Below are 19,826 nucleotides of genomic sequence, written 5' to 3' on the forward strand. Positions count from 1 at the left end.
AGGTGATCATACATTATTCTTTTTATATATTGCTGGGTTTGATTTCATAGCATTTGATTGAGAATGTTTCCATCTTTAATTTACCTAGGGTAAATACCTGTAAGTATTTGTATGAGGGATAATGGTCTGTGATCTTTTTTTTTTTTTGAAAATGTCTTTATCTGGTTTTGATTATAAGGTAATGCTGGCCTCATTGACCAAGTTGGGTATTGTTTATTTTTTTTCTGGAATACTTTATATACAGTTGGTAACATAGATTCCTTAAATCTTTTGTAGAGTTGCCAGTGAAGTCATCTGAAAAATGAGAATGAAAAAAAAAAAAAAAAGGTTAAGTCTACTTGCCATAGAGCTCATATAAACATAACTTTAAGAATTGAAAATTCTTATCATGACTGTCTTGATCTAGGCTTTTTGGCCAATCCTGAAATTATTGCTATGAGCATGGGGCTACACTGACTGGTTTAGGTGCAGGAAACATCTTCCTCCCTGTAACTGAGCCAGTCTCACTTAAAAGACTGAGACTGGGAAAAGAAATTTCCTCTGATGGAAAATAGGGCATAGTTCCCAGAGGATGGGTGAGTGGATGCTGAGTACAAACAAAGGTTCCATAAATTACCAAATTGTTTTCTGCCAAATCACAAAACTGGGGGCCAGTGTGTAGAAGTCACAGAGAGATAACGAGGATTTATTTTTAAGTAGATGAAAAACTTGATAGCAATTAGAATGCTCCAAGGAGAGAATAGATATCTTTAAAAAGTGGAGTGCTCTATATCCCTAATGGCATTAGTGTAAAAGATTGATGATTGCCTTCTGAGGTACAGTGGATTAAATCATAGAAAAAGCATATTTTTATTTCAACCAGATCCCATCACAAACCATAACTTCTATGACTCTATCATTCAAAGATATCCCAGGGCAATATAAGATTACTCAATAAAGGAACGGTCTGGTCAAGAACTTTTGTGAATATTCAGAGATAAGGCCATTTTAGAGCAAGGTAGGCAGAGAATGATGTTGGAAATGAGATTAAGTCTGGGTCTGGTGGTAGGTGTAGACTCCGGAAGTAGGAGGAAACAGTGGCAGAGGGAAGGAACATCAAACATATATTGAAAAAATTGTCCAAAATTGTTTGGTACTTAACACAATGCCTGACACTTTGTAGATACCAAAAAATGAATATCAACATTAAGAATAATGATGTGAATGAATGAACGTGTGTGGGGACAATAAGTAAACCAATTTGGCTGGGGTTTTGAGCTTTATAAAGGAGCAAATTATTGGGAGAAAAAATATGTTACAATGCTAAATCAGAGAGGTTCTTGAATGGCATGCTAATTAATCTCTTTAAATGTTTAAATTATCTATGGGGAAGAAAAAAGGAAGGTAAATGCGTGGAAATTTTATTGGTGAGGCACTATTTTGACCCTCCTATATGTATCCAAAAATTTCTTAATACAGTGGTCCAGCATTATTTTGTGTTTATTGCATTTAAGCTTCTGATTGAACTCTTTCCTCTGCAGTAACACTCAAGGCATTTTGAAATAAGAAGAATAACTATCTTATTACATTTTTAAAGTCTAACCATATTGGCAATCCACTTTTACTTTGAATTTTAGTTCTTCTTTTCTATTCTCAGAATCATTTTTGAGATTTTGTTTGTTGTCATTTCTCTGGTGACTAAATGAAGGAAAGTAATTCCATGTGGATGTGGTATCTAAACTTCAAATTTCCTTGATAATATGAAATTCTATTCTTTGTGGGCTATAAATATGTAATGTAATAATCCATGGAGTCAGATACTTTTATCTTGGTTACAAATGTTTCTTACTTTTCTTTCTAATACCCATACACATAACCACTTTTTACAGAAATTCTATGACAAAGAAGCTCATCTTATATAATTTTGTGAGTTTAATTTTTTTTCATAATCTCCCTGAATTTTCAATAGGTTTTAAATAGTGCATCTACAAAGTTAAAGTAGAATATTAAAAAATAGTATTTTGGAAAGAAAGTATTGGATTGGTAACTAGACAAATTGGGTTCTTGTACTATGCCATGGACTGGCCGAATGACTTTGGACAAATCTCTACTTCTGTATGCAATTCAGTTGCCTCTTTTGCTATGTGAGAAGATGGATTAAAATAAATAATAGCCAATACATGGAAGCAACTAAATGCCCATTGACAGATTAATGGATAAAGAAGATGTGGTATATATTGATCTATACAATGGAATATTACTCAGCCATAAAGAATGCCATTTGCATTAATACGGATGGACCTAGAGATTATCATACTGAGTGAGGTAAGTCAGACAGAGAAAGACAAATATCATATGATGTCACTTACATGTAGAATCTAAAAAAATGATACAAATGAACTTATTTATAAAACAGAAATAAGACTCACAGACATAGAAGACAAACTTATGGTTACCAAAGGGAAAAGAGGGGAGTAAATTAGGAATTTGGGATTGACGTATACACTCTACTAGATATAAAATAAATAACCAACAAGGACCTACTGTATAGCACAGGGAGCTATACTCAATATATTGTAATAACCTATAATGGAAAAGAATCTGAAAAATAATATATATATGTATTTATATGTATATACATGTGTGTATATATGTGTATATATATGTATGTTATATATATATATGTAACTTTGCTGTACACCTGAAACTAACACAGCATTGTAAATCATCTACACTTCAGTAAAAATTTTTACAAAAAGAACTTAATTTTATACTCAGTTTGTCTTATGATATTCACTGGATAAGTGTTATAAATTACTAAAAAGATTCAGGTTAAGATATTGCAATTAACTTTGGACATGTTGAATTTTATATGGCCACTGTGGGTTTTTAGAAATTCCTCACAAAACCTTAGGAGGTAGGTCTGGGCAGAACACATATAGAAAGAATAGAACATCTTAAATATCTTACTCCATTGTCTTCTAAGAGAAAGTGTTAGTGTCAAAGATTTTGATGGGTATCTAATATTCTTCCCTTTATAAGTGACTTGGTCTTTTTTACGTGGATGCCCAAAGTTATTTTTTTCCATTCTTTCTTTTTTTATGGTCTTTGCATTATAATGTCTTAATATTGCTGTAAAGGGTTAAATTTCCCAGGTGTGTTGTGTGTCTATTATAGTTCCAAGTCAATTTTTATTTTATTTTAAAAAACTTTAATAAATTATAGTTTCATTTTATCCTTTCATTTTCTTCCAAACCAAACCCCTATTAAATATTTGTTAGATCTTCTTTGCTTATTTTCCATAGCTATCATTTTCTCCTTGAGTCTTATTTATCTCTAATATTTTGTTGGTTTAATTTTTTTCTCACTTTTGTCTTCTGTTTTTAAAGATATAATCTATATTTGGTGTGTGTTTTGTGTTTCTTCTACTTGAGTCCTCATTTAAGAAATAATGTTTTAAAAATTTTATTCTGTGAGTTGTAACCTGTTTTTTCAAATCTTTCTTTCCTCCAGTTACATAATTTATGAACTTTTTCTACTTTTGATTTATGGGTTTTTTAATAGCGTCTATCATTTTCTCAAGTCTTTAAGTGTTTTAGAAATATTAGTTTGCAGTTTTTTAAATCTGTTTCATAGACTTGTATTCTTTTTTTATTGAAGTATAGTTGATTTAATTGTGTTAGTTTCAGGTGTACAGCAAAGTGATTCAGATATATGTATATATATATACATATATACATATATATATAGTTTTTCAGATACTTTTCTATTATAGGTTATTACAAGATATTGAATATAGTTCCCTGTTCCATACAGTAGGTCCTTGTTGGTTATCTATTTTAAAAATATATCTGTTATCTGTTAATCCAAAATATATCTGTTATCTGTTAATCCAGAATCTTAATTTATCCCTCCCTCACCCCTTTCCTCTTTGGTAACCATAGTTTGTTTTCAGCATAGACTTGTACTCTGTCAGGGTTTCATTGTACAGATTTTATTCCAATCTTAATACTGTTTTTTATACTAATTTCATATATAATTATTTTCTGATTCTTGTTTTGACATGAAATGAGTTTTCCTGTACTTTTAGAAGGATGGTGATGAGGTAGGACTGTTTTTTAAGCTTCACTTTTCTAAAACTTTCTCTTTTGTTGTTACTGTTTTTGTTTTGATATGATAAAAAATATGGCTTCAAACTTTCTGATAACTACTCAAAAATTTCTGGATATTTTCTTTTCCTTCTTCCTGTTTTGCCTGTTCTGCTCAATTTATAGTCTCCCTACAATAGTTAATTCTCAGTATGGGGCTTTGTCCTAGAACAGAGCTTTGAATTGTTTGTTTAGAAAATTTCATGGGTCTCAGACCACTCCAGCACCTTACTGCAGTTCCCTTGCATTTTCACATAAGTTGGAGTATATAGAGCCTACTCCTGGTTTTGGTTGCTAGCTTCCCACTTTCCAATGAGTACCATTGGTGGACTCAGTGATGTGCTGACCAAATTCCCTTCCAGGAATGAAAGCCTTATTATTCCACCTGCTGGGAGTATCGCCAAAAGATGATCCTCTATAAGGATTGCTACTGCTGGAAAAAAAAATCTGCTTCACCAAAGGTCCTATATCCTTGTAGGATTTGTCCACAGTCAATGACTGATCAATATAGAGGTATAATAACCTCCAGGCAGCACAATCTCGGGACAATGCCAGAAGTCCATTCTAGCTCCAGAACTCTCCAGGAGATGTGCTGAAGCCATCTTCAGAACTGTATCACAGCTGAACTTTTTCCCCTGCTCTACTTTAGTAGTGCTTCTATTTTCTCCCTTCCACAGGTATAGATCCTAAGAGCACTCCCTAATAAATGTCTATTATGCAGATTTTCCTGGTGATGCAAACTGCAACTATACCTGTGGCAATATTGCAGCTTTTCTGCTCTTGGGGCTTCTAAATGCCCCATTTTTCTTCTTTCTGCTTTCTGCCATACAGATGTTGGTGTAATATCCATCTCACAGCTGTTGGTGGCTTGTCCCTACCTACTTATATTTCTGAGGTTTGTGAAGATACTTAATCACCTGTTTTTATTGTAGAAATTGTTCATTGGTTTTTATTATGTTATCTTAGTTTTTCTCTTTGTTTTATTTTGGGATGGTGAGAGTTGAATTCTAGGAGATCCAAAAACTACTGTGCTTCCACTATTATATTTGCCCCAATACTATCTCCTACTGCTCAACCCTTTTGAAAATATTTACATAGAGAAAAATGGAAATGTGGTGGTGGCTTGAGGAGGAAGCAGAGTCAGAAAAGACATTTTATGATAAGAAGTTCCCATTAATTGTATTCTTTAATTTAACACTGAATTGAGGAAATAATCTGAAAAGGACAAATAATCGTAAGACCTGACTTCAAGTCCTTATGTTGCCAGGTGCCTTGTGATCTGAGTAAATTGCTTATCCCAATTAAATATCAGTCTCAGTATCTGAAAAATGCAAATACAAATACATTCCCTGGCTATATTGCAGGAGTATTGTGAGAATAAAAATGCAGTATTTCAAGTGGAACCTCCAAATAAACATGAAGCAAGTTAAGAGAAACTTCATCAGAAAGTCATGTAAGATGTGCACAATTTGACAAATTCAACCACCGATGAAACTGACAATAAGCCAAAAGACACTAATTGGCATGCATTAACTCCAGGAACAGAGTTTTCAAGCAGTTCCAAGTGGGTTAAAGGAAGACAGCTTGGATTTTTCAGTTTTACCATCAAAGCCTCCAAAATGTTCAAAAAAAGGTTTTACAGAGGTTAATCTATGGCAAGCACAGTTGACTGGTGCTGTTGACTTCAGAATGCAAATGTGTTTGTTTTGGCAAAGGGAAAGAAGATGAATAGAGTGAAAACAAAAGAGCCCATTTCTTCTCTAACTCTTTCAGTGATCTTACAACAATAAGCACTTTCTCTCCTGGGGAGACAAGATACCTAGGAGGGAATATAAAAAGAAAAATTAAAGGAAAGGAAAAAAGTACACAAAACAAAATAACCTTATTGCTCTGAGATGCGTCCTCATTCTTGGCTTTGTTTTATATCTTAATTGTTGTTGTTGCAGGCACTTAATATTCACTACAGAGCATGTGGCTCCAAGCTTTCTTGCATAGTAATTTTGAAAAATATTTTTTTAAGTAAACCATTGTCATGTAACCAAAAGCAGGATTTGAAAGCAAAACAGATAATTTTCCTAAGGAATATTGACAAAAATCATACAGAGAGAACTCCAAATCATGGAGTTTGTCATTATAGAAATACATATGATTTCGGGTCATTATTTAGACTTATTTAAGATTGAATGGCCCAATGATTCTGAAAATTCATGTACATAATCTCATCACTAAGCATTTGTATGAGGCTATCATCTTTTACAACAGCAGGACCATCAATGTATAGCACAGTAGATATGAAAAACCAAGATGCCACATGTGGCTAAAACAACTGTAACTGGCAGTAGGACATAAGGGTTGAGATACAGAAGCAAGATCTGTGGCTTTTTAGAAATACTCTGCCCACATAGTATAATGGACAAAAGTGACTCATTCCATAAAAAGTCATAGAGAGGGACACAATGTCACTGACAGTGAGGAAGATAAAAATATGACAATACCAATAGAGGCTTAGGTTTTCTTCCCTTTTCCTATTTGCAATAATACCAAATGTCAAACATGGCTTACAGAGTAAGAGAAACTGCTTAACACACAGAACTGAGGATATACTATAAAAGAATCTAGATAGGTCGTAACAGGGCTCAAAGAACTAGTAGATGGTCCTCAGTGGAGAAAGTATGGAAAAACAAGGATTTAAACAGAGAATTGCTTTCGATGATCTTGACTTCAGTTGTCTAGCCTGTGCCAGAAAAATTACACATATGTTACTGATTTTTTTATTTTTAATTAATTTTTATTGGAGTATAGTTGATTTACAATGTTGGGTTAGTTTCTGCTTTACAGCAAAGTGAATCAGTTATATATATACATATATACATATATCCACTCTTTTTTAGATTCTTTCCCCATATAGGTCATTACAGAGTATTGAGTAGAGTTCCCTGTGCTATACAATAGGTCCTTATTAGTTATCTATTTTATATATAGTAGTGTGTATATGTCAATTCCAATCTCCCAATTTATCCCTCCTCCCCCTTTCCCCTTGGTTACTTATGATACTGATTTTCTTTTTTAAGTTGATATCAGTGAGTCATTGTTAGTGATTAGCTTGGAATTGTGGGGGGACGAACTAGATTCCTGAAGAGTAGAGTCATGGAAATATTGCTTAATTTTTTTTAAACTATCATAGGTAGATGCAAAATATTGAAGCTAGTGATTAGACACAAGTATTTAGCATAATGCTTGTCACAGATGATTCATCAGAAATAAAAATTTGTTGAATGACTAAATGAATCGGTACTTGTGTAAAAGGCATTAGTCAATTAAGCAGCACTGGTTCATGGAAAATGGGTCAGGGCAACTAAATGTATTACCATTTTGAGAGGGTTGTTAGACTCAAAAATAAATCATATTTTTAAATGATTTTAGAAGACATGTGGCAAAAATCTCATGGTCCCATCATGTTCAAGATATAGAAATGTGGGTTATATGACAGTGTAATAATTTAATTCATAGTTGATTGCATAAATCATAAGGAAAGAACTAATGAATCAATGTCAGACTCATCAAAGGCCCCTAGTGATGCATCTGAGGGTTTTGTCTTTAACCCTGTTCTATTTAATATTTTAATTAAACACTGATCTGATTACAGGTACATGGATAGATGTAGATGACATGAAGTAGAGAGTATAAACTATCCTGGGCGATAGAATCAAGATAATCCAGAATCCTGACAGTGTCTTGTAATTATGAAAAAACGAAGAAAGAAATCTCATATCTAATGGTCTTTTAATTTTAAACAAAAACTCATGAAGTGAGGTTAGGTCATTTATTCTTCTGCATCGTACCTACCTCCTTCAGATCTCTGAGAAATACCGGATAGACATAAGCAATACTCAGACCTACACATACGTCTCATTAACATGTAAAATATGATCTGTCCCAAGTCAGTGTTTTTTGGCTGACACTGATTTACCTTTCTGAGGAACATGAGATAGTCCCTTTCTCTTTCTTTTGATTAAAAGTTGGAAATAAGCTTAAGAAGTCAGCTATTTGTTATGTTTACACGTTCCTTCTTTGAAATTTTAAAATCCGAATTTATATCCCCATCACAAACATCCTGTATCAAGACTGCCATCCCAAAATATAGATTTCCTCTTGGATCATATCATATTTTTTCATTTTGTTCATGTATTCATTCATTATTTTACTAATTTATTTAACATTAACCAAGTACCAAATTTGTGCTGGAAAGAGTGAAACTGATAAGGTAGTTCTTAACCTTCATAAGATCATAATTGATAAGGGTGGCACCAAAAACAGTAATAGGTAACTGTAACATAATATGATGAGTTAAACGATTGAAGAAAACATGGGAGCTTTGGGAATAAAATGAAGAAAGAGTAGGGGGTTCTGGGGTAAAACCCACAGATATGTTAATCCCAAACTCCTAATTTATCGTATTGAGGCTTTTACCCTACAACCTAAATTAGGAGTTTGGGATTAACATATACATACTCCTGTATATAAAATAAATAACCAAAAAGCACCTACTGTATAGCACAAGGAACTATATTTAATATTTTGTAATAACCTATAAGAGAAAAGAATCTGAAAAGGAATATATATTTAACTGAATCACTGTGTTGTATGCCTGAAACTAACACAACATTGTAAATTAACTATACTTTAATAAAAAAAGAAAAATTTTTAAAAAGTCAGATAGATTAACAAAGTTTCCAATAGGTGTTAAAATTAAATAAAAAACTGAATAATAACAACTAGTAAAAATTAGAGGCAGAAGTGGGGTAAAGGATCTTATGGTCGTATAAAAAAAATCTCATTCTCGTTCCTTCTCAAAACATGGAACTTTCAGGCTATAGACCCAAAATCTTGGCCAGCACTCTCTCTAGTGGTGGACCTATGAACTACCCCTCTGCAGATTCCTAAGTTTCAGGGACCTGAGTAAAATGGTGCTCATGAAGATACCTAGAATGTAAACAAGTATTTAATAATTCTTTGTTGTATTTGGGTAAGAATAAATACATCAATACTATAGAAGTACATCTCCAAGAAAGCACTTTCAACAAATAAAAAATTGTATCCATGACATCTCACCTAGAAGTGGCACCAACCAGAAAACAAACAGGCAAAGATATTCAGAGACCTGGAAATCTATGAAAAAGTAAAGGACCTGGACTAGGAGAGGTCTGATTTTGATTCACAGCTAATTTACTGGCTGTGGATGCTGATGAGTCATCTCAGCAATCTGTATCTTAGTTTCCTTAATTGATATATTTGGGTTGACCATATGTCCCAGTTTGCCTGGCATCGTTTTGGTTTATGTCAGTTGTACCAGGTAATGATTAATAACCTTATTTCACTCCTTAATGTGCCCCATTTGGGTTATAAATTATATGTTCACCCTAGTTACATGATCTAAGGGTAATGTTCTTTTACTTTTTTAAGGAGAATTAAATGGGCTTGGGGTAATGGAGGTTCAGCCATGACTTAGGTGTTTGGTTCTTGCTTAATGTGTTTTTACACTAAAGCTTGCTCTTTGGAGCTTATCTTCTCAGTGATTCTGATTAATGTTTCTCTCTGTCTTCAGTGTGTCATATTAAGGATGAATGGAGAGAGTGTGAGCTGTGAATCTTCTCATAAAAATTAATGAAGTTAACTTTACCCAGAAAATAAGAAAGCCCTCCTGAACCACATGTTCCCTTACAAATGCTGGCCTCTTGAAATCCTTAAAAAAATTTTACATCTTTCACAAATAATTCTGAAACATTGACATTTTCACTAAATCTAAAAACCTATGGAAAAGGAAATAAAACCAGGAAATTTAATGCCCTGTATTTTGGGTTTGGGTTAAGCTGGGCATCCCTACAGCTGCACATTCAGCTTCTCTTAAAACATAAATATAAAACAACCTAAATATTCTACTAATGAGTGACTACTAGAATAAATTATAGAGCATCCATACAATGGGACACACTGCATTCACCAAAAATGATGGTATAGAGCTATATTTATTGACATGGAAAATTGCTCACACCATATTATCAAGTGAAAAATGCAGGTGCTGAGAAACAAGTGCAGGATTATTGTAAAATTACATAAAATTATGTAATATATAGTTTATATGTTTATGTAGATATAATAATGTCTGAAATGCTCATCAAAATATTAATAGTGGTTATCTCTGGGTGCAGTGATTTAAGAGGACTTTTACTTTCTTTTCCGTAAGAGACAAGTATATTTGCTTTTAATAAAAACATAAAATATGTGATTTACATGGAATTACAAAATAAATGTCTCTTAAACTATAGTTTCAGAGGTCAGGATAACCTGTGTGCAGATAATGAGATGAGATTAGATGTTGATATAAAATAGCTAAATAGTTTTACACACACTAGAACTCTCTTCCATTAGCATTGAGGTTTTCTGTAATTCCAGTTCTCATAGCCACCTTACCCCCCCAAAAAGATAAATACAGGAAACCCTTAATACTAATACCACAGTTCCTATAGATGCCAGCCTTGAAGATGATCCCCAGTGGTCCCTGCCTCGTGGTAGTAACGTCCTTGTGTAAACCTGTCCCACTGAAAGTGAGCTGGACTTGATGACTTACTTACAATGAATAGAATAAGGCCAAAGTGACGTGTGTGATTCAGAGACTAGGTCGTTAAAAGCAGAATGGCATCAACTTCTCTTTGTCTCTGTATCACTCACTTTGGGAGAAGTCAGCTGCCATATCATAAAAATACTTAGTAGCCTAGGGAGAGGGCCAGGGGGTGAGGAACTGAGGTCTCTGGCCAGCAGTCAATGAGAAACTAAAGCCCACCAACCACTCAGATGACCGTAGCCCTCAACAACACGTTAAAGCAATCTCATGATGGACCCTGAACCAGAACTACCGAGCTAAAATGCTCCCCGGATTCCCGATCCACAGAAGTAGAGTGAGGTAATAAATGTTTACTGTCATGAGCTGGTAAGTTTTTGGCATAATTTGTTACAAGGCAATGGATGATTAATACAATTCCAAACACGCTTGACAAGATTCTTTCTGGAAGCATGTAGTTAAGGTACCCTAATCTCAGCCAGTCAGCTTTTGACTTCATGACAGGTTCACTCTCTCCTCTACTGATGAAAGATTCCTTGAATTGGCTGCTATGTGTGTTTTTTTTGTTGTTTTTTTTTTCTTTCAGTATCAATCGTATTTCATGTACCTGGCACTGAGTTTCTAAGTCAGATATCTCAAAAGTATGTGACAGTTGGTTTTGGGTTGAAAGCTTGCCTGAAGTCAGGATTCCAGATGCATTGCTTGTTCTGACCTCTGACCTGTTTGCTCTCAGGGTTCCTTCCTCTAAAGCTGGTGCATAATCCAAGTTTCTTTTCCACATCTACTCATATAGTTGATAACTCAGCATGTAAAACACATCTCTTCCTGGCATAGAGCCCAAAGATTGTGGAGTACTTATTAGTCATTGGAAAATTAGATTCATAATTGAACTTCAAAACAAATAGGAAAGCACTTCCATTTTTGTTATGATGGATAATTAATATTGGACTTATTCTTTGCCTGTAAAAGCAGCAACAATGACAAAAACTAGACAAAATATATGAAAATGTTTTTCAGCCTTAGCAATAGAGATCACAAGGCTGTGGTCCGTAAGTGAAATAAAATACAATGAAGAAACAAAAACAGATGAGACAAATAATAAACAAATAAGAACATGACAGGTTTAAATCCAGTCATATTGACATTCAAATTATTTATAAATGGACTAAACATTCCACTGAAAGTCATCAATTAACAGATTATAAAAAACAGAACTTATTGTGTGCTGTTTACATGAAACACATTTTAAATAAAAAGACAAATAGGTTAAAAGCAAAATGAATGAAAAAGGTATACTTTATTAACACTAATCAAAAGAAAGCTGGAGTGGCTGTAGTAATATCCGATAATGTAGACTTTCAAACAGGGAATGTTACCAGTGATAAAAAGAATAATTTTATAATTATAATTTTATAATTTTTCTAGGAGATAGGAGAATCCTAAAATGCATCCAATAATAGAGCTTTAAAATGCATGAAAAAAAGTTGATAAAACCAAAGCCCCAGATTTTTTTTAAAAGTCAACAGTTGCGTTTTGAGGTTTTATCATTTCTCTCTCAGAAATTGATAGAGCAGAGAAAATATCACTAAGGGTGTAAAGAACTAAAAAACATTATGAACTAACTTGAACTAATTGATATTTATAGACTACCCCAAAACTGTAGAATGCACAGTGTTTTCAAGTGTTGTTATAAAAATTCACAAAGATAGTCCATATCCTGGGCTATAAAACAACTCAACAAATTTTGAATATGTTAAATTATATAGTCTATCTGTAATGACATTGTAGTAAAAAACAATTTAAAATATCTGAAAATAGATATTTTGGTAATTAAATGAAAAGTCTTCAAAATAGCACATGGATCAAAGAAATAATTTGTAATATTTAGTTTTAGTTAGCATTAAGTTAGTACTAAAAAAATGATGAATAATAAATATAATTTTAGAATAATAAATACAAAATTGTTTCTACTATACAGTGAATATTTTTAATAAAGATACAAATTTGTGGATACAACTGAGCACTGGTTAATGGGAAATCTATAGTTTCAAATGATTCTATTAGAAAAGAACATAGTTTTAAAATTAATAATCTAAGCTTGAACATTAAGAAGCTAGAAAAATAAGAGTAATAGGAAAAGAGATGAAACACAAACTACCAATATCAGGAATGAAGGAGATACTATTATTAAGAATGTTATCAATACTAAAACAATCCTGAAAGATGATTATGAAACACTTTATGCCATTAAACTCTTCGGTTTAAATAAAATGGAAGAATTCCTTGAAGACACATATTACCAAAACTGCCTCAAGTAGAACTAGAAGATCTGAACAGCCTATTAGAGGCAGTTACCTTGTATTTAAGTATGTTTCCACAAAGGAAATTCCAGGCATAAATGTCTTCATAGGTAAAATTCAGCAAATGTTTAAAGTACTATACAAATTCTTTCAGAAAATAGAGGAGAAGGAAGCATTTCACAGCTCTTTTTCTGAGACATAATTACTAGGATACCAAAATCAGAGAAACACATTACAAGAAACAAAACTCAACACTGATACCTCTAATGAATAGACACAAAAACCTTTAGCAAAATAATCATTATTAAATCATTTATGACAATATACAAAAATGATAATACACCATGATCAAGTCATTTTATCCAGCACAAGCAAGGTTGGTTTAATGTTACAAAATAAATCAATCTACTTTGACATTAGTGACAAAAAAAAAAAAAAAAGGAAAATGTTCATAATCATCTCAATAAATGCAAAAAGAACCCATGTTAATACCAATCTCAGCAAACATAGAACAAAAGAACAAATGGGAATTTTTCAATCTGATAAAGGTCGTCTGTAAGTAATCTACAGTTAACACCATATTTAATGGTGAAACCATGATCAAAGACAAGACAAAGGATATCCATTCATCCCCTGTGTACTGGAGTATCTGCCCCAAACAACTGGCATATGTACCTTTTGCGATGGCATACAGTAAGAAATTACTTAGAAATAAGCTTAGCAAGAGATTTATAAGACCTTAGTGAAAACTATAAAACATTGCTGAAATAAATTTTAAAATTTAAATAAACGCAGAAGTACACATTTTCATGCTTTTGAAGAATCAATATTTTTCCAGTGTCAGTCCTCCCAAATTGATCAATAGATTTTACACAGCATGAAGCAAATTACAATAGGATTTTGTTGCATTAATTTGTAAGCCAAATTTTCATGCCAAAACTTAGAATTGCCAAAACTATTTTGAAAAAGGACAAAGTGGAATTCAACATAAAGCTTCAGTGATCAAGATTGTGTTAACTTGGCATAAAGATAAACAAATAAATCATTGTAGCAGATTAATTTTCCTCAAATACAGCCATAATTATCAAGTCAATTAATTTACAACAAATGGTAACATATCAATTCAATGAAGAAAATTAATTATTTTCAATAAATTATGCAAGAACAATTGGATATATGTATGGAATAAAATGAATCTCAACCCCTGGTTTACACTATATACAAAAATTAATTTCAATGGATCAGACACCTAAATTTAAAAGTTAAAATCATAAAGTTTCTAGGAGAAAACATAGGAGAAACATCTTTGTGACTGAGAGGCAGGCAAAAATTTATTTGAGGACAGACCTAGTATATAATAAAAAAGAACCAATTGGACTTTATAAAAATTAAGCTCCTCAGTTCATCAAAGGACTCTCAATAAAATGAAAAAACAGAGCACAGAATGGGAGATAACATCATTTGCATAGATCTCTGAGAAAAGATTTTTTTTTCCAGAATAAAGAATTTCTACAATTAAAAATCAATTAAAAAGGAAGATATATAAAGGCCAATAAACACATTTTACAAGATTTTTTAAGAGCTGAATATCATTAGGCATTAAAAAATGAGCATTTAAACCACAATGAGTTACCATACATAGAAAAAGCTACAACTACTACACCAAAATTTTGCTGATGTTATGAAGCAGTCAGAATTCTTATACATTGCTGTTGAGAGTGTAAAATAGCACAGACACTTTGAAAAACTCTTGGAAGTTTCTTACAAAGTTAAATATACAACCATCCAATGATCAGAGTATTCCACTCCAGATATTTACCCAAGAGAAATGAAAACATAGGCTACAAAGAGACTTTTCTGAGAATGTTCAGAGTGGCTTTATTTACAATAGGAAAAAAAAAAAACCCCTCCAATATTCAATAACAAGATAAAGGATATATAAATTGTGATATATTTATATAATGAAATACCACCCAGCAATATATAATTTATATACAATATATTACATAATATATAATATACATATGTATTTATATATATGTATATACATATATATGTAACTGACACATGAAATGGCATGTATAAATCTCAAAATCATCATATTGAGATAATAGGTTTAAAATTGACTAAAGGAAGCAAATTCTGCCCTGAGAATGATTAGAAATCTAGTGCATTTGGATGTGTGTAAATGTGTTTGTGTGTGTGCAGATGTGTGTGTCTATGTCTGAGTGTGGTATCCACACGTGTGTGTGTGTGTGTGTGAGAGAGAGAGAGAGAGAGAGAGACTCCAGCTTCAGGAGTTCCACCTTTCAGAGCAACAATGCCCTTCACCAATATTTATTCACACACACCCACATACCAGTAATATTTGAATTACTTTTTAAAGTTGGCAAAGTCTTTAAAATTCATTATTTTATGCTGATGCTCTAAGATTAGTAATTGGATTTTCTTCCCATGTAGTCTAGGTGCCATTTAAACTGCTGTGTTTTTTTCTGGGTCCCAGGGCAGGTAATTCTGAGTTCAGGCCTCTCGGTGATATCCCTCCTTATAACAGTTCTCTGAGTTGGGGGTGGGGTTCCCATGGATACTGCATCTTCATCTTTCCTACCAGTCTCTATGTGGTCCCTCCCTCTATGTGCAGAAGCTGTTCAATCAGCCCTCAGGTCTTCTTCAGGAAGGACTTCTCTATATGCAGGTGTAGATTCTGTGTGTCAGTGGGAGGAGGTGGCTTCAGGGTCTTCGTATGCTCCCATCTTGGGCTTCTCATTATTTTATGTTGTAGTCAGAGGTATCTTAATCCTTTTCATTTCAGAAAATGTAACTGAAATAAATATACTGACTCACATGGATTGAGGGATTTTCAGTGTGCCAGATTCTGATCAAAGAGCTTTATAGATTTTTAACTCAGTTAATCTTCATATCAACTCCATAGCATAAACTCAGTTACTTAATAATAAGTTTGTCAATACTATAATCAATTAATATCATCAGCATTAAACAGATGAGGAAATTGAAGCATAGAGTATTTGAGAGACCTGCCTAAGGCCACACACATGGCTAGTAAATTGTAGCCCTAGGATTTGCACCTAGGCATTCAGGCTCCAGAGCCAAACTTTTAACTACTCCAAGATAGTGATGCTATCTCATACATTACTATCCAACCTGTAGGTAGAAAACTAAACTTTAAATTTTGATTCAAAATCTGGCACTTTAATTAATCTTTTCTAAAGTCTTGTATCCCTGGTAGCAGTTGTGGTTTACAAAAGCACATTTACCATTATTTCTTTTATTTTCAGCTCAGCAGCTGGGTGAAACAAGTAAAATTACTCTCCTCTACTTCACAGATGGAAAACTGAGGTTCAGGCTCAGAGTGTTCAAGGCACTTACCCAGGGTCCCACCAGCAGTTAGCAGCAGTCCTGAGACTGGAAACCAAGACACAAGGGTCCTAAACCAGTATGAAGTCTATGGGCCATGAGTTCATGCTACTCTGAGTGAGCTCTATGTACAGGCACGGTTGTAATTTCTAACCTCATCCTAATAAAATGATAGATTAGATAAACCAAAGTGATGCAGAATTTCTCTACAAATAGGCCATGATTACAGTCCTACTTATAGTGCTGGGACCAGATCTCTTACAAATGGGAGGATGTAGGTGATGGCACATTTTGGAGATATGCAGGTGGGAATGGCACCTTCAGTCCCCATGGACCAACAATTGGTATCTCAGTTCAAATAGAAACAATGGAGTGTTCACAGTGCTAGGAGCCAGGGGGATTAAGGCCCTCACAGGGAAATATGAGGTCTCTTGTTGGAACTAACTGAGAAGGGTGTTGCTAGGTGGCATTTAATTAAAAATGCTATATCAGCCTCATGGTTGTTAACTCTTTTGTAAGTTAGCTTCCCTTCTATATCAGGTTAAATATAGCTCTCCTTTGCGTTGAGATCACAGACTGATCCATTTCATGTACAAATTATATGCAGCTAACTTTAAGTGTGCTGAGCTATGCTATTACTGAGTTATCTCAAGTTTAAGGCCTGTTGTGCAGCCTTGCTGAAGTTGCACAGACAATTTAGGGGTAACTTCAATCGCTGATGAGTTCAGTTCCTTCTTTCTTTTTCAGCAGTTTTCTCTTACACACTTAGCCATCCAATCATTCCAACTACAAAATCCAAACCCAGATTTTCTGGTTGCTTGACATTTTCTAGAGCTCTCCCACTGGCATTTTCTCTGGTTCCTGACAAAATCTGTAGAGTTAGTATCACTGTTTCTCTTTTAGAGAGGATGGTACCAAGGCTGAAAGAATTTTAGATACTTACCTGGGGACACACAGTGAATGTGTAGCCTACTCTGATGAGAATGCAAGAATTTGAGGATTTCTCTTCTGCAGGACACTGGGTCTTGATAATAAAGATGCAGACAAGTCTGCCCAATAGCAGTCAAAACCTTGTATATATGATGGTGTGAAGCAATTCAGATGCTTCGCTATCGTGCTCTTGTTATTTCAGAGCCAACTTTCTTAATGCCTCCCTATTAATCATCTCATACTGACCAAGGGTCAAATAAAGCCCACTCTCCTCAACATGACTTTTACTATCTGGCCATTGCCTATTTCGGCAATCTTATCCTCCATCCTTTCCCTGTAAGCATCGTACCTTTCATCACAAGGGATGACTTGTAATTCCAAACCACAGCTGAATTCTCTCCTGCCCCTGAAGGCATTATTCCTCTGACTGCCCTGCTATCTCTGCTCCCTATACCTGGTGAAAATCAATGTTTTTGGTTATTCGGGTCATATGTCAACTAACTAAATACACACTTTTGATTCTCTCTCTGTCCAGGTACAGCACTAGGAACTCAGGGTCTAGATATTGACCAGTTGAACTGGTTTGCAAGGGACTGAGGAGTTTCCTAGATTTTGAGACTTTAAGTGCTAAAAACGGGATGCTCCTAGGCAAATAGTTGTTCAACCAAGATCTAGAGGAACTTATTGACTTCAGTGGTGCCCTCTCATCCCTGGGCATTTAGATATAGATATTGCCTTTTCTAGGTTCCTTGGTTTTATCTCTACATTTATCGCGTTGCTCTAATTGTTTCTTTATAAAATGTCCATCTCCTAAAAAGACGATGAAACCTTGTTGTGGAGGGCAGAGGGTGTGGACCTTGATTTACTCATCCTGAATCCCGGCTCTCAGCCTGGCACATGGTGAGTATTCTTTAAACGCCTGGCAAATGATTTTTCAGAAGAGAACTTACATTTCCCCAAGGACTCAGGAATTGAATAAGTGGGTGTTTGAGAAAGACAGGAGCATTCTGTGCCTTGAGAATATTGAAGGGCCATTTCCTGAACCCTGGTATGCTCTATTCTCTAGGGTCCTTTAAACTTCTTTAGAAAAGCAAATTGGGACAGAATCACTTCAGACAGTTATACAAAATAGATATGCCTGAAAGGGACATAAAGAGGAAAGACTGTCAAGAGAAGAATTAGAAGGAGAAATAAGAATAGTGTGTGTATGGGACCATAGAAGAATGAATGGTATAATTAATGTGGTTTTTTTTTTAATTCAAAATGCATGACTATTACATCAAAGATACATCTTGAGTGATTATCAAGAAAAAAATGGCTAAATATAACTGCCAAAAATTGGCACCCTGCTCAGAAGATATTACAGGCAATTTTCAACAAACAGTCAAGATTTGGAAGAGTTAATTCCAAACTTACACAAACTGCTCCAGAGAACTGGCAAATAGGTAATCCACCTGAATTTACTTTATAAGGCTGAGATAATCTTGGTGTCAAACTGGACAAAGGCAGATGATAAAAATTATATGGCAATCTCATTTATGGATGTAGAGGTAAAATTAAAAAAAAAAAATTAACAAATTGATTTCAGCAATATATGAGCAAAGTCAATACTGCCTGGGTATATTCCAGGAATGCTGGCATGGCTTAATATTAGAAAATATTTAAAGTAATTCATCTCATTAACTCATTAAAGGAGATAAACCATAAAATCACTTCAATAGATTCAAGAAAAATGTTTGCTAAATTAATTTTTAAAAAACTAATAGAAAACATAAAACCCTGAGAAAAAAATATATATAGGTAAGCATTTTAATAAACCTGAATTTCAGAAGGGTGATATTTTATTCATGACACAGAAACACAGATTATAATATAATGAATTCTATTTCAGAGACACCATAAAAATGGGAAAAGAAGAGTCATTAGAATATATTTGCAATACATATAGCAAACAAAAGACTAGGATTCACAATATATAAAAACTCTGAGCCATACCTCTGTCTTAGCACTAACATGTGAATGTAAATATTTACATATTCCCCTCAACTTTAAGAAATAGTGAGAACTTGACATGAATTGGGTCTAGATCATTTTTGTATTCCCAGAACCTAGCACAGTACCTGACAAATATTGGTACATAGCCAATGCTTACTGAATGAATAGAAATATTAACTCTGTAGAACAAACCTATTAATCCCCGGCATGTGTGGTCCATCATGTACAAGATACTGTGCTGAATCCTCTTCAGTGATTTAGAAATAGTCAGCCATTCACATCACTTGAGCATTTAGGTTGATATAATACAGTTAGTTCAGTCTGCTTTAACAGAATACCATAGCCTGAGTATCTTAAACAATAAACATTTATTTCTCAAAAGCACCAGAAGCTAGAAAGTCCAAGATCAAGGTATGTGCAGATCCAGTGTCCAGGGAGGGTCATCTTTCTGTTCTGCTAATGGCAGTCTTCTAGCTGTAC

This window comes from Eubalaena glacialis, chromosome 5 (assembly GCF_028564815.1).
Source record: "Eubalaena glacialis isolate mEubGla1 chromosome 5, mEubGla1.1.hap2.+ XY, whole genome shotgun sequence".
NCBI classification, from domain to species: domain Eukaryota; kingdom Metazoa; phylum Chordata; class Mammalia; order Artiodactyla; family Balaenidae; genus Eubalaena; species Eubalaena glacialis.